Consider the following 12625-nt stretch of genomic DNA (forward strand, 5'->3'; position numbering starts at 1 on the left):
CTAGTGGATGCCTGATTTCTTCACTCAACAAATACGTTATCACTCTTATATCCAAGGAAGCAGAGAAGGGCTGTAGTTTGCAGCTGGCTGCTCTCCCCAGGAAGTACCATATTACTCCATGTGTGTCCTGAAATAGGCTCCAGTACATCTCTTTTCTTCTTCTTTAAAAACGAAACAAAACAAAACTCAAGTGCTTAAAGACTTCTTTGAAATGTGGGCCAATTATTCAAGGAGAAAAAAAAAATAAAGTACCCAGATCAAATATTTAACTTTGCTCTTGGTATGTTGAACTCACCTGTCCACGGGAATCTCTCAGGCGTATCCAACAAGACTCACTTCGTTCATGGCTCCATTCTTTCTGAGGAAGATACAGATTGGGACCTGCCTAACGTCATGGTTCTGAATCACAGCCTGGACCCAAAATCCGACCTCTGTCCTCACCGCCCCCCCCCCCCCCCCGCAGGCTTTTTAAACTGTAGATTTCTGGGACAGTAAACTCCTTTTCCAAAATATTGAAAAATACAGACCCCCTCTTCCCCCAATACCCAGCCCAGAGATACTCAGCTTGTGCAGGGTGGATAGCTGTCAGTAAATTATTAAGGTCTTTGGAAATTATTAGCCATGGTCCCTCAGCAGATTGGGCATGTTACTGGGGCGTGGAGCTGGGGGCCTGGGGCTCCCTCTGGGCTGAAGGAAGGTCTACCACTGTGGATAATACAAACCCCAGACGTCCCCAGGGAGGACTTCACCTAGCAGTTGGCTCTTCTTCCCTACCAGCCCCGCCCGGTCTCCTCCCCTGGGCGGAAGGTGCTTCTACCCTGGCGGTCTGGGAGGCAGACGCAGGCGTGCTACCCAGGTACAAAGTTTTCAAGTGCACTGCTAACGTTTTCCTAGCCTTGGTCCTCGTTTTCCCAATCCTATTAACATGCTCAGGGTTGCGGTCGGGATAATCTTGCGGAAAGGGGCTGGGCTCTACCAACCGGAGAGACTTTCTGGTCTGGGAGGGGGTGGCGCGCGAAGCCACGCAGCCCGGGGCGGGGCGCCCGGCGTCTCCCTGGGTTGCTACAACAGACCCCACACTCTGCGCCACCACGGCCACCGTGAGACTAGGACAGGTGCGGCAGGGGCGGGTCTCCCGCGAGAGGACCCCTCCCCCACGCCGCTAAGTGCCCGCGGTCGCATTATGCCCGGGAGCCCCTAGGTCGCCCGCGGCGCAGAGTGGGGCGGGGCTGCGCTCTGCACCCCCAAATCTCCCGCCCCCCTGGGCGCGGTGCGGTTCAGTCCTCCCAGCTGAGGCAGGTTCGCGATTTCAGGTCTTCCCCGGGGTTTGGACCCGCCCCCGACGCTGGAGCCAGGTGAGGCGCACGGGCGGGGAAGGATAGTGGGCGGCCTTCGGGCACCCAACCTGGCTCTTGAGGCATGTGTGTGCCTCTAGGTTCCAGAAGCCGCGGCGACAGGTTCATCGCGGACCCGAACCCATAGAGGCTGAGGATGAGAGCTGGGAAAGAGAGATGCGCGCGTGCAGGTGGGGCTTGCATTTCTTAGGGGCACCCCTTCCCCCATGACCCCTTTCCTAGGCAGGGACCAGTTACAAGAGCCTTGGAAGCGACCTGGGTGTAGATCTCAGAGCTCTTTGTCCCCTGAGCCTGTGGACTTCTGCTTCCTTGAGCACTGACTCCTTCCCCAGGTCAGCGCAGGTGGATCAGCCCCTATTCCCCTATTCCATGCCCAGGATCTCCTGTCCTGTAATCGCCTGTTTCCTGGGGACTTGGGCCAGCAAAGCCCAACAGAGAAGCCGCCGCAGGGCCGCCAGGGGGCGCGCTGGGCGGGGACCCGCGCCCTGATCTGGCTGTCCCTAGAGACCCGCGGAGCTCTCTCGGACGCTCCCCAGTCACCGGTCTTACGCACGGTTGCCACAGCGACAGCTCCTTCCGTGAGGTCTAGGGTCGCACGGAGCCCCCTTCGGGTGCCCGATCCCTGCCCGCCACGCTCACTATTAGGAGTGTGGGGACCCGGCAGGCGCAGGGGAGAGGCCCCCGCGTCCGCCCGCCGCTGCCTGTGAATTATGCAGGAGGCTGGCACCGGTGCTCGAGTTACTCAAGTTTCCCTGGCAACTTTCGCCCGGGCATCCCTCCTCCACCACAGCGGGCAGCTTCTCCCGCGCGCCCTGGGCTCCAGGCGCCTTCCCGGGGCGGCCTGCACGCACAGCCCTGGGTATCCGACTCCTGGGAGGGCTCCAGAAGACGCAGACCTAGACCACGCCCTCGCCCCCTGGACTGGGGGCCTCTGAGGAAACCAGTCAGCAGCTGCGACCCGGTGATATCATCCTGTAAACTTCGTCTTGGGCGCAGAGGGTGCTTGCAGGACCTGTGGTGGATTTCGTTGCCAGGATGCCGTGCTCGCACGGGACTTCTCCTCCTGGGTTCCCAGGGTGTGTGGCATCCGCAGGACCTCATCGATGGGGTGTGTAGGGTGAGTCAGCCTTAACCTCTGACCCGTCGTAGAGGGTGAGGGTATCCACGGACACTTGCCTTCCCTGTTCAGAGACTGCCAGAGTCGCCTTGCAAACTGCAGCTGGAGGGCAGATAGGGTGGGCTTCCATGCGCTTCCTCACCCATTTGCAGAATAGGAAGCATTCTAGCTGTTTCGCTCCAAGCGTGTGGGGGCACTTCGAGGCTTTGGGGGCTGGGGGTGGGAGCCTGGTGGGGGAGAGGCTTATTCTAGTGACATTCTTTTTGATGGCCGAGCTTTTAAAAGGGGTGTGGGCTGTTCTATCTGAGAAGGTACCTTGGGTCAACAGGTGCCAGGGGGGAGGTCTCAGGGGCTTTTGCAATGGCTTACAGATGGCTTGTAGACACAGTCCCGGAAGCCTTCAGAGGACGTCCGAAATTAGTGGTTTCCACGTGGAAATTGGAGGTAGTAAATTAGGTAGGTGTGTGACCTCTTTTTTTTTTTTTTTTTCTTCCTGAACTGAAGTTTGAACGTTAATGAGGTCAACCAGCTAATTAAGCTGAGCTTCAGCATGCAGAGATAATTTTGGAAGTCTGGGTTGGGGAGGGGCTTGCGACCTCTAACTGGGATTGAACCCTGGGCCTTGCTGATGTAGCTAGGGGAGGTCTAGCAGGTGGGTTTCAGCTGCAGGCACAGCCTTGACCCAGGTCCCTGCAGGGTGGCTAGCGAGCGACATGTCCGTAAGGGCCCCTGGAGGTGCCTTGATTGGGAACATTCCAACCACTTGTAGGTGATCCCAGGCTGAGTCTGATGGAGACTGGAACCTTCTATTGCTGCAGTTGAAGCGAGCTGAGAAAGACGGTGATGATGGATGGGGGAGAATAGTGGTAGCCTGGAAGGGAGGGTGAGATGGAGAAGTCACCTATCCGTGAAGTGGTCAAGAAGAACAGAGCTGGCCTCATAGCAGCCGGAAATCACAACTGCCAGGGGTGCAGCGTTTTCAAGGAAATGGAGCTCATTGTTTGTGCTAGGAATTTTTCCAAGAAGGAGGAACTAAGTGGCCAGTTGGGTGTCTTTGGATCCATGTGTCAGGAGCCTGGAATGCAGGTGAAGGTGCTTCCCAGGGATCCTGCCCACAGCCCTTGGCAAGCCGGGACAGACAGGGAATCTCTGCCTTGTATCTCAAGTGATTTCTCAGAAAAAAAAAAAAAAAGTGACTTGTATGTAGTCAAGTCCTCATTCATTTGTTGAACCCACCTCAAGATTGCATGCACAGCCATGATCATGAGGAGGCTGCTTGTTCCAGGCCTGGGGATTGAGGTGCAATATAGAATACTGGGTCATGGCAGGGGTGCTGAGATGTGAGGAGTTTCAGCTGGACCCTGTGAAGGAGCCGGGGATAGCATAGAGCTTTCTCTTCCCCCATGAGGAAGAGAGTGTGACAGAAGAGCATGCTGGGAATTGCCCCATCTTCAGGAAAGCTCTAGAGATGGAGCCCCAGAGAAAGCCAGGTCTATGACATTTGTGCCATTTTTTTTTTTTTTGAATACTTAAGAGTTCTCAACAATAGGATTCTGGGGTCTCTACAGGCTCCACGGAGCAACAGGGACTTGTCCACAATGGACTTTGTGGGGGCAAAGCTGCTGTGAGGGCTGAGGAACTCTGCACATGTCATGGATTCCCCAAACAAGGCCACCCCCTGTCTCTGTTGACCCCTCTCCTGGCATTGCAGGGCTTGCAGCCTCAGTGGCTGCTTAGGGTGTCAGGGAGATCAGCCATAGCAGCCTGTTCAAACTGGCACTTTTGACCTCTTCAGGAGCCTCGCCATGGCTGTGACTCCCACAGGGGTCACAGTAACACTGAGGAGGCTCATGCTTGGGACCCCCCCCAAACCTCTTGTTACTTTTCTGACCCTCTTGGTCAGCACAGAAATGGGCATCTATACACAGGCCTATCTTTTTTTTCTCTTTGGCACACGTAAGCCTTTCACCTGGGCACTGGTATTCAGAAGTGGGAAGAATGTGAACGGTGGAGAGATGGGCCAGTAGCTTAGAGTCCCCTCCTAACCTTACGCCATTTGGTATGGGCACAGAATCTAACTGGCACACCCCAACGGGAGGTCTGCCGTCTTCCGTGGACCAGAGATGACCTGGGCATATTTGGCCCTGTTTTCTGGGTTATTTTGTTAAAACAAGCTGAGAATATCTTATTTGGAGGTCTGCCGCTGCATGTCAGGCCTGGAACTGGATGCAGGTTGCTGCTCTTGGGGCTTTCTGGGCTGGTGGTGGGGACACAGGATGGTCCATATGTCTGTAGAACACAGAGAAGCGCCTGATTGTTGCGAAGGGGGACCATACAACCACCCAGAAGAATGGGACCACTGCATGCTCTGCCTTGGGCCGGGTCATGCCACAGCTGATGATGACTGTACGTTACCTGGGCCTGGGGTAGAGCATGCCACTCAGCAGCTGTGGATCGGACAGGGTAAGCTATCTTTATACTGTCCCTTTCCTAGGTAGCTTCACTATGCTCTTGCTGTCTGGTGCCCCCAAACTGCCCCTCCACCAGGGAGGCTAGAGAGTGAGCTGACTTTTCTTTCCTATTTCAGGCCCATAGCCTGAGGCTCTGGGGCGGTGTGCCCCTTTCCCATCGTTCCTACATGTACTGAATGAGGAACCCCCATCTGTACTTTGGGCAGCCCCAGGGAGCTCAGCCCACATTCCCACACCCTGCCAGAGCTAAACACACTTCACCCAGCAGGAAGTGCCACCAGAACATGGCAGAAAATTAGTTGTCTTGTTCCTGTGGTGTGAAATCGAGTCAGTGGGAGAAAAGCCGAAGTTTCTGAGCAGGCAACTTGATAGGATGTGCATTTCTATCATCGCTGAAAGCAGATTCTCGGAGCCGTTAGACATGGATCACAAGGTCCGCTCTGGGCTCCGGTAGGAACGCTGAAGTTGTCTGGCTCACAGGTTGCCTTCGACAGGAACCATCCTCCCAATCGAGAGGATGTCCTAGTCTTAATCAGGAAGGGGCATGATGCATCCCTTCGGTACCCAGAGCTCAAGGTCAGCAACCTGGGTTACTCTGATGCCTGGTCCTGGGGACAGGCCAGCTGCAGCATACAGCATTTCCTGGGAGATTAAGCTCTTACAAGCCTTTGGGGGCTGTGGGGGTCCATGGGTAGTAGCAATAAGCAGAAAGCTCTCTGGCTGCCAGACATCTCCTCCAGGCAGAGGACAAGCACAGGGGATGTTGTTGGGTGTGCTTGTCCCAGCCCAGTTCCTGAGCTCTGTGGGGCCATGGGGTTGACAGACACCCTGGCTGGGTCCACAGATTCAACATGATGGATGGCAGGAGGGCAGGAGGGCCAGAGGGCCCCTTTCTGCTGCGGAGTAGCCCGGGATTCTGCCTTCGGGAGTTCCAAGAATCCACTGTGAGAACCTTCCGAGTTTTTGGTAGGGAAGACTGTTGGAGCAAGTCGTGCAATGCTTACCTTCAGGCCGCCACCTGGGAGAATCCCCCCAGGTGCATCCATTAAGGATATAATCTTTGCACACTTACAGTGGCCCTGCTGGGCTGACGCCGGGTCTCTCTAAAAAGCATTTTCCCCCTTTCCTCCTTGTTTTTTTTTTCTTTCTTCCCTAAAAGCATCATTTTTAAACTGACATATTGTATCTTCCATTTTCTGACTATTTTCTTTTGAGGCATTCCTGTACCTGGCAAAGGTGAAGCAAATCGTGTGGCAAACCTGCTGTGCCATCTCACAATTCTGCTGTTAACTCTTAGACTCCTCATACATTGTAAGCCTTTATCTAAATCTTTCTTCCTAGTTTCCGTGTTCTCGGTGGATGCCGGTTTATCTTTGGTGTTGTGGTTATTGATAATTGGGAATGAATGCTGGCTAACTCTTTCATAGCACCCAAGCATTGTACTCTATCAGAGACCACCATAGCTCAATCCCCACTCCGCTAAGAGAAATGGTTGAGTTTTATGGAGTTATTGGTGTTCCTTAACACCATTTTGGAAGGTACTGAGGATTTGTACTTAGGTCCTCAATGGTGCTGAGCAAGTGTTTCACTGAGCCATGTTCCTAGCCCCTCACTGGGGCATTCTAGGTAGGTGCTCTCCCACTGACCCATGCCCCAGACCCTCACTGGGGGTTACAGGCAATCACTTTCCCATGGAGCCACATCCCCATTCCTGCTCCCTTTATTCTTTAGGTGGCTATTTCCTCCAGAGAATTTTCATCTAATGTAATATGTTTGATGCTCCTGGGTCTTTTATTAATTAACCTAGCAACTCCTCAGCAAGAAAAAGAAAGAAAGAAATGTATATAAATGGATGTTTTAAAGATTTCCTGTGACCTTAGTCACAGTCTGTGGAAGTCACTTGTAGATTGAGACGGCAGGACAATGTCTGCTGATCATGGCTGACTAGGTACCAGAAAGACACAGCAGACATTTAGATACAGAGAGGGGGAAAAGGGATGGAAATGGGCTCTCCTGAGAAGATATGGGCAGCATGGTGTTTTGATGAAGGCCATTACCAAATCAGCCCTTTGGTGCCCAGAGGTCCACTACCTGGGGATGACCTTTCCCCGGTGGGTTAGGAATGTCCTTTATTTGTAAGATAATGGGGCCCTTTGGGAAAGGGCAGTGGGAAAAAGACACTCCAAAAATCTTTTCTAAAAGGAGCTATTTCTAGAAGGACTTTGTGTCTCCATAGACTGAAATTCACCGCCTTAGTTTGAAGGATTAAGACAAAAACCACACACACACACACATGCACGCACACACGCACTCGCACATGCACATTTGGAGTCAGAGGTCAATCTCAGGTAACATCCTCAGAAACTCTTTTGAGACAGGGTCTGTCATTGGCCTGGAGCTCAACAATGGGGCTAGACTGTCTGGTCAGGGAGTTCCAGGGATCCTCCTGTCTGCACCTCCCAGTGCTGGGATTACACACGTGTTTCATGCATTGTAACGTGACTTTTTGGGATTGAACTCAGGGTCTTATGCTTGCAAGATGCTTTGCAGGCTGAGACATCTCCCCAGCCCCCAAGTTGGCAAAATGCATTTCACTTGCATCAAGGTTCATCAGGGTAAGGTGACACCCAAGTAAAGGCAGTGACAGAGTGTCCAACTAGTGAGCTTTGCACATGCACATAATGAGCTGAGTGGAGCCTCATTATCACCTTGGGGATTTGCGTGTCCAGCTCCAAACTTTGCAGGATTGAAAAACACCTGGAATTCTGGATACAGAGCTTGAGCTTGTGCTGTCCAGCTTCACAGGTGACATGTGAGCTTAGAGCCTCAGCTCTGTGGGCAGTCCAATCTCAGGTCATTTCTACGGGGAGAGGGATGCCCAGAAAGGGACACGGGGGCCATCCCAATGGTCCCCCAGAACAAGCAAGACCTAGGTACTCCCATTAGGGGCTCCCTACCTCAATAACAGACATCACTCTTTCTGTAGCTGTGGAAGGTTGCTCTTTGTGTCAGCGCCCCCTCCACCCCACCACACACCTTCTCAAGTCCCAGCAGTGGGGCCTGGCAAGCCATTAGGATCTGCCCTGTCTATCTGCTGCACCTGGTGTCAGGACCCTATAGATAAAGTGCCCATTGCCAGGCATCCAGATTCCAGACTTCATCTTTCTCAAATGTCACTCAGTGAACCCTTCTAGCCGGTGCTCTTCCAGCCAGCCTGCTACAATCCTTATGAGACCAGCTGGGCCAGCTTGTGAGCACCCACCAGGATGGGGCTTGTGGGCTGTTGACATTCCAGCTTAGAAGGAGGGTGTCTTAGTTAGGGTTTCTATTGCTGGGGAGAGATACCATGACTCTTATAAAGGAAAGAATTTAGTTGGGGCTGGCTTACGGTTCACAGGCTTAATCCCTTATTATCATGGTGGAAAGCATGTTGGCGTGCAGGCAAGACATGGTGCTGGAGAGGAAGCTAGGAGAGGTAGCTATCTGTAGGAGTTCTACAGATAGATAGGCAGGCAGCAGGAACAGAGGGTGACACTGGGCCTGGCTTGAGCTTCTGAAACCCTAAAGCCCCCCCCCTCCCGTGACAAACTTCTTCCAACAAGGCCACACCTACTACAAGGCCACACCTCTCAAATGTGCCACTCCTTATGAGCTTATGGTGGCCATTTTCATTCAAACCATCACAGAGGGAAGGTACGAGGCTCACTGGATTGTTGATTGAGTATCTGGTCACTCCTCCCAGCCAATTCTGCCCTAATTGCTTTTGCCTAGGTGTCTCAGGGAGGAGCTAGAAAATATAGGTCAGGAGAGGCAAAGGGGGCTTGATATGCACAGCTGTGGGGAAGCTACTATCTCTGCTGGGTGAAGGCCACCAGTATGGCCACCCTGAGGTTCCCCCATGCTCCTGCCAGTCCCCAGGCTGTGTAAGTCAGCCCAATAAACTCATTGGTTCTTCGGGGTATATTTTGGTGGACTTGAACTTTGGGTTGTCATTAGGAAGGACCTTAAAAGGGTGGACACTGTTCACATCTTTCCCCAAGGAAGGAATTTTAACAACATGTACCCTCAGAGCCTCAGAGACCCAGCAGCTGGACCCTCTGCGCCTGAGAGTGACTGGTTTCCTCACAGGAGTCATAGACCTTATGCAACTCAGGCTGGCATTTCCAGGGTGTTTATTGAAGCTGGGTGCAGGAGGGCATGGGGGTGAGTGGCCGTGGGTAAACGGTGTATTTTCTATTGAAAACAAACACAGAGTCCACATGCAGCTGAGAGGGACATTCCTGGAGTCCTAGTGGGGCCTGGGTTTGCTGTTAATAATTTTCTACACACAAGGACAAATGGCTCACTCCTGTTTCTGGAGTTCCTTGAGGGGAGAGGCAGAAATCCCACCAACTTCTGGAATTCAGGGACAGCCCCTTGCCAAAGCAACAGAAACACCTACCTTTTGTTTGTTCTGAGTCTTTGGGGGTCCTGATGGGAATGTCTCAGCCCCCTGGCTGTAAGTGGCTCATGCTGGGTGGATGTGGGTTTTCTGTCTGGCCTGGGATGTATCCTCCTCCTCTTGTCTTTTCTGTTCCTTTTGAGATGATGACTTGCTTTTGACAAGGTTTGGAGGACATAGGAGGGTTTGGATGAAAGGGTTGAGGTGTGTATTTCAAAGTACAGGGGTGGCTGAACCCATATAATGGCTTCCAGACTGGCTTCAGTAGCAGAGAGATGGCTTCTTGTAGATAGCTTCACCCTTAGCTCGACTTGGGCAGGCTTAACTAGGACACTCCATTAGTTACTCCTCTCATTGCTGAGACAAAACACCTGACAAAGCAACTTAAGGAACAAAGAGCTTGCTCTGCCCACAGTTTCAGCCCTCACAACAGAGAAGGCATGGTAGCAAGAGTGTGAGGCAGCTGGTCGCATCAGTCAGAAAGTAAACAGATGAACTCTGGTGCGCAGCTTGCTTCCTCGTTTCTCTTCAGTGCAGGACTCCAGCCCACGGAGCGACGCTGCCTACACTCAGGGTGGGTCCTCCCATTTCCACTAACCCAACTGTGAAACTCTCTCAGAGGCGTGCTTAGATGGTTCTGGATCCTGCCAAGCTGACAATATGAACCCTTACAGACCTGGTTTCACAAGGTGCTGCCCTCCCCTACCCCTGCTCCTTAGGGCAGGCAGGGTTGTCTCAGGTCAAAGGTTGTCTCCCTCCATTTCTCTCTCCTTCCTGGGCCTTCCTCGTGGCCATGCTGGGAGGGTAATCATGATATTGTGTGGGGAGCCCTTGGTTGCTCAGTATGACATCATCTTCATCCCAGGCCCAAGAAGGCAGGATCCAGGACACCTTCCTTCTTTGGGGGAGTAGATGGAGGCAGACAATATGATCTGATGAAAATCATATGGCTGGGGTGGTGCCAGGCAGCCACCACCACATCATGAGGAGCCGCATGCCAGTGCCTTCCTCATTGTAGGTCATTTGCTGGGGAGACATGCTGGCTTGCTTGTCAGTTACTAATTTGAGGGAAGCATCATGATTCTCAAACTTAGGGCCAAGGGACTTGGGGTCTCGTGGCCCTTTTGACCTCTTACAACAGGATTCAGGGACCCAAAGAGTGTTTGTGTCTGTGTATCTGTCTTCAGAGAGTCCTGTCAGAAATGGAAGGAGAGGGCTGGGGGTATAGCTTAGTGACAGAGCATTTGCTTAGCATGGGCAAGGCCGGAGTTAAATTCCCACCCCTGGACAAAGAGAGGGGGTTGTGGGTACAGCCCCAAGGTACAGTGCATGCAAGCCCTTGGGTTTCCCTTCTTGGCCTTGCCAAAGAGTTAAAAAGGAAATTGTAAAAGAGAAGTTCAATTATTTATTAATATGATTTTACAATAGTAATTTTAAAGTTATTAGCTGTTAACACAAACATCTCCCATAACATAGTAATTCCAAACAAACGAAATATAACTATTTCTTTAAATATTTTTAAATTTTATTTTAGCAGTTAATAACGTAAGTTATTATGTGTGTGTGTGTGTGCGTGTGTGTGTGTGTGCGTGTGTGTGTGCATGAATGTATATGGAGGTCATAGGACAGCCTGCTGGAGTTGGTGTCTGCATTCTACTGTGTGGGTCCTGGGGGTCAAGTTTAGGTTATTCTGCTTGGTGACAGGATCCTTTGGCACTCCAGCCATCTTGTGGCCCCAACACAACTGTCATAGTTTTGTTGTCAACTTGACACACCTGGGAAGAAGGAACATTGACCCAGGAATTGTTTCCATCAGATTGGCCTGTGGGCAAGTCTGTGGGGGACTTTCTTGATCAATGATCGATGTGGGAGGTCTCAGCCCACTGGGGGAGGTGTTACACCTGAGCAGGTGGTTCAGGGATATATAAGAAACAGGCTGAGCAAGCCAGCAGGAGCAAGCCGGTAAGCAGCATTCCTCCATGGCCTCTGCTTCTGGGTTTCTGCCTTGTTGAGTTCCTGCCCTCACTTCTCTTCATGATGAACTGTAGGCTGTACACTAAATAAACCCTTTCGACCCCAAGTTGCTGTCAATCATATTTTAAAATCACACCAACAGGAAGCAAACTAGAACACCAAGTATTTTCCAAAATGAAACCAACACTTACAAGAGCATCATTTCAGACTGTCTCTGCAAAGCATCTATGTGGCCTGGCTGTGCAGACAGAGCTGGCCTCGCGTCTAGGCTCTGAAGCCCGCTGTCTCAGTCTTGCTCGCACAGCCTCTGGTGCAGTCCACTGTACATGGAGAGTCCGAATATCATTGAATTAATTATATGTTAATATCATTATGAACACAGTTTATTAGGGCCATGGGGAACTCTTCGTGTTCCCTGAACCACACATTAAGAAGCCCCGGAATGAGCATGGCCCCAACTTCAAGAACAGGACCTGGATTTGAAAGTTAGGTTTGTCATGTGGGAATTGTGAACAATTAATGTCTCTTTTTTTCACCATTCAAGATGTATTGGAAACTTGATTGGGAGCTCTAGATGGTCACCGAGCGGTTCTCATCTGAAGAGAGAGTTTCAGAGTCTAGAATGGTGGGGGCCTGATGGAGTCTCTGCATGTCTGGAAGAGGCAAGCAGAACAATTGGGCAATTTTCAAAGAGAGACATGGATGTTGCAAGAATTTTCTCCACTGGCATCGGGGGAGCTGACTAGGCGACATCTACTTCCTGTCCCCAAGGTCCCAATGACAAACCAAAGTTCAGTTCCATCAGGGTTTATCCTAACAATGAATTTATTAGGTTTACTTACAGGAGCACAGAAGACCCTAAAACAGCCACTTTGTAAGGCTTGAAACATTCATGTCTCTATAGCGCTCGTAACCATGAGAGTCACTGCCATGACAGTCATTACTGTAGCCTGAAGAGCTCATAGCTGGGTAAGACTGCTGATTACTTTCTCTCTCAGCAGCCTGCACAGTACCTTCATAGCTTGCTACAAAAGCTCTCTAGCAGGGAGGAAGCTTCTAGTTTGGTGCCAGCTCACTTCCAAAGCATGTTTTGTCTTTAGCAAAAGGGTCTTACTACGGGGTGCTGGTGCTTGACCAAGAGCAATGGCAGTAGCTTGCATTGTTAGTAGAGGGCGTCTCTGGAACATCTCTAACCAACAACTGGAAGAGAAGATGGCAGCCATCACCCAGTCCTGGGGATTTTGGCAAGCTGTGGTTTCTGGGAGAA

At 51.6% G+C, this 12625-nt stretch overlaps 1 protein-coding gene across 3 annotated transcripts in view; it reads left to right on the forward strand.

Annotated features, from left to right (window-relative positions):
• The first annotated feature begins 1950 nt into the window (after positions 1-1950).
• Shank2 (SH3 and multiple ankyrin repeat domains 2) overlaps positions 1951-12625 on the forward strand; it is a 435405-nt gene continuing 424730 nt past the window's right edge. For 2 of the 3 annotated variants that reach the window (XM_055614759.1, XM_055614760.1), the window contains exon 1: positions 1952-2472. The gene's annotated coding sequence lies outside the window, so the exon portion shown is untranslated. Of the gene's footprint in view, positions 2473-12625 lie in introns of all 3 variants that reach the window. The other variant, XM_055614761.1, reaches the window with a different exon arrangement.

Source organism: Psammomys obesus, unplaced genomic scaffold (assembly GCF_907164565.1).
Source record: "Psammomys obesus unplaced genomic scaffold, mPsaObe1.curated_primary_1811, whole genome shotgun sequence".
NCBI lineage: Eukaryota > Metazoa > Chordata > Mammalia > Rodentia > Muridae > Psammomys > Psammomys obesus.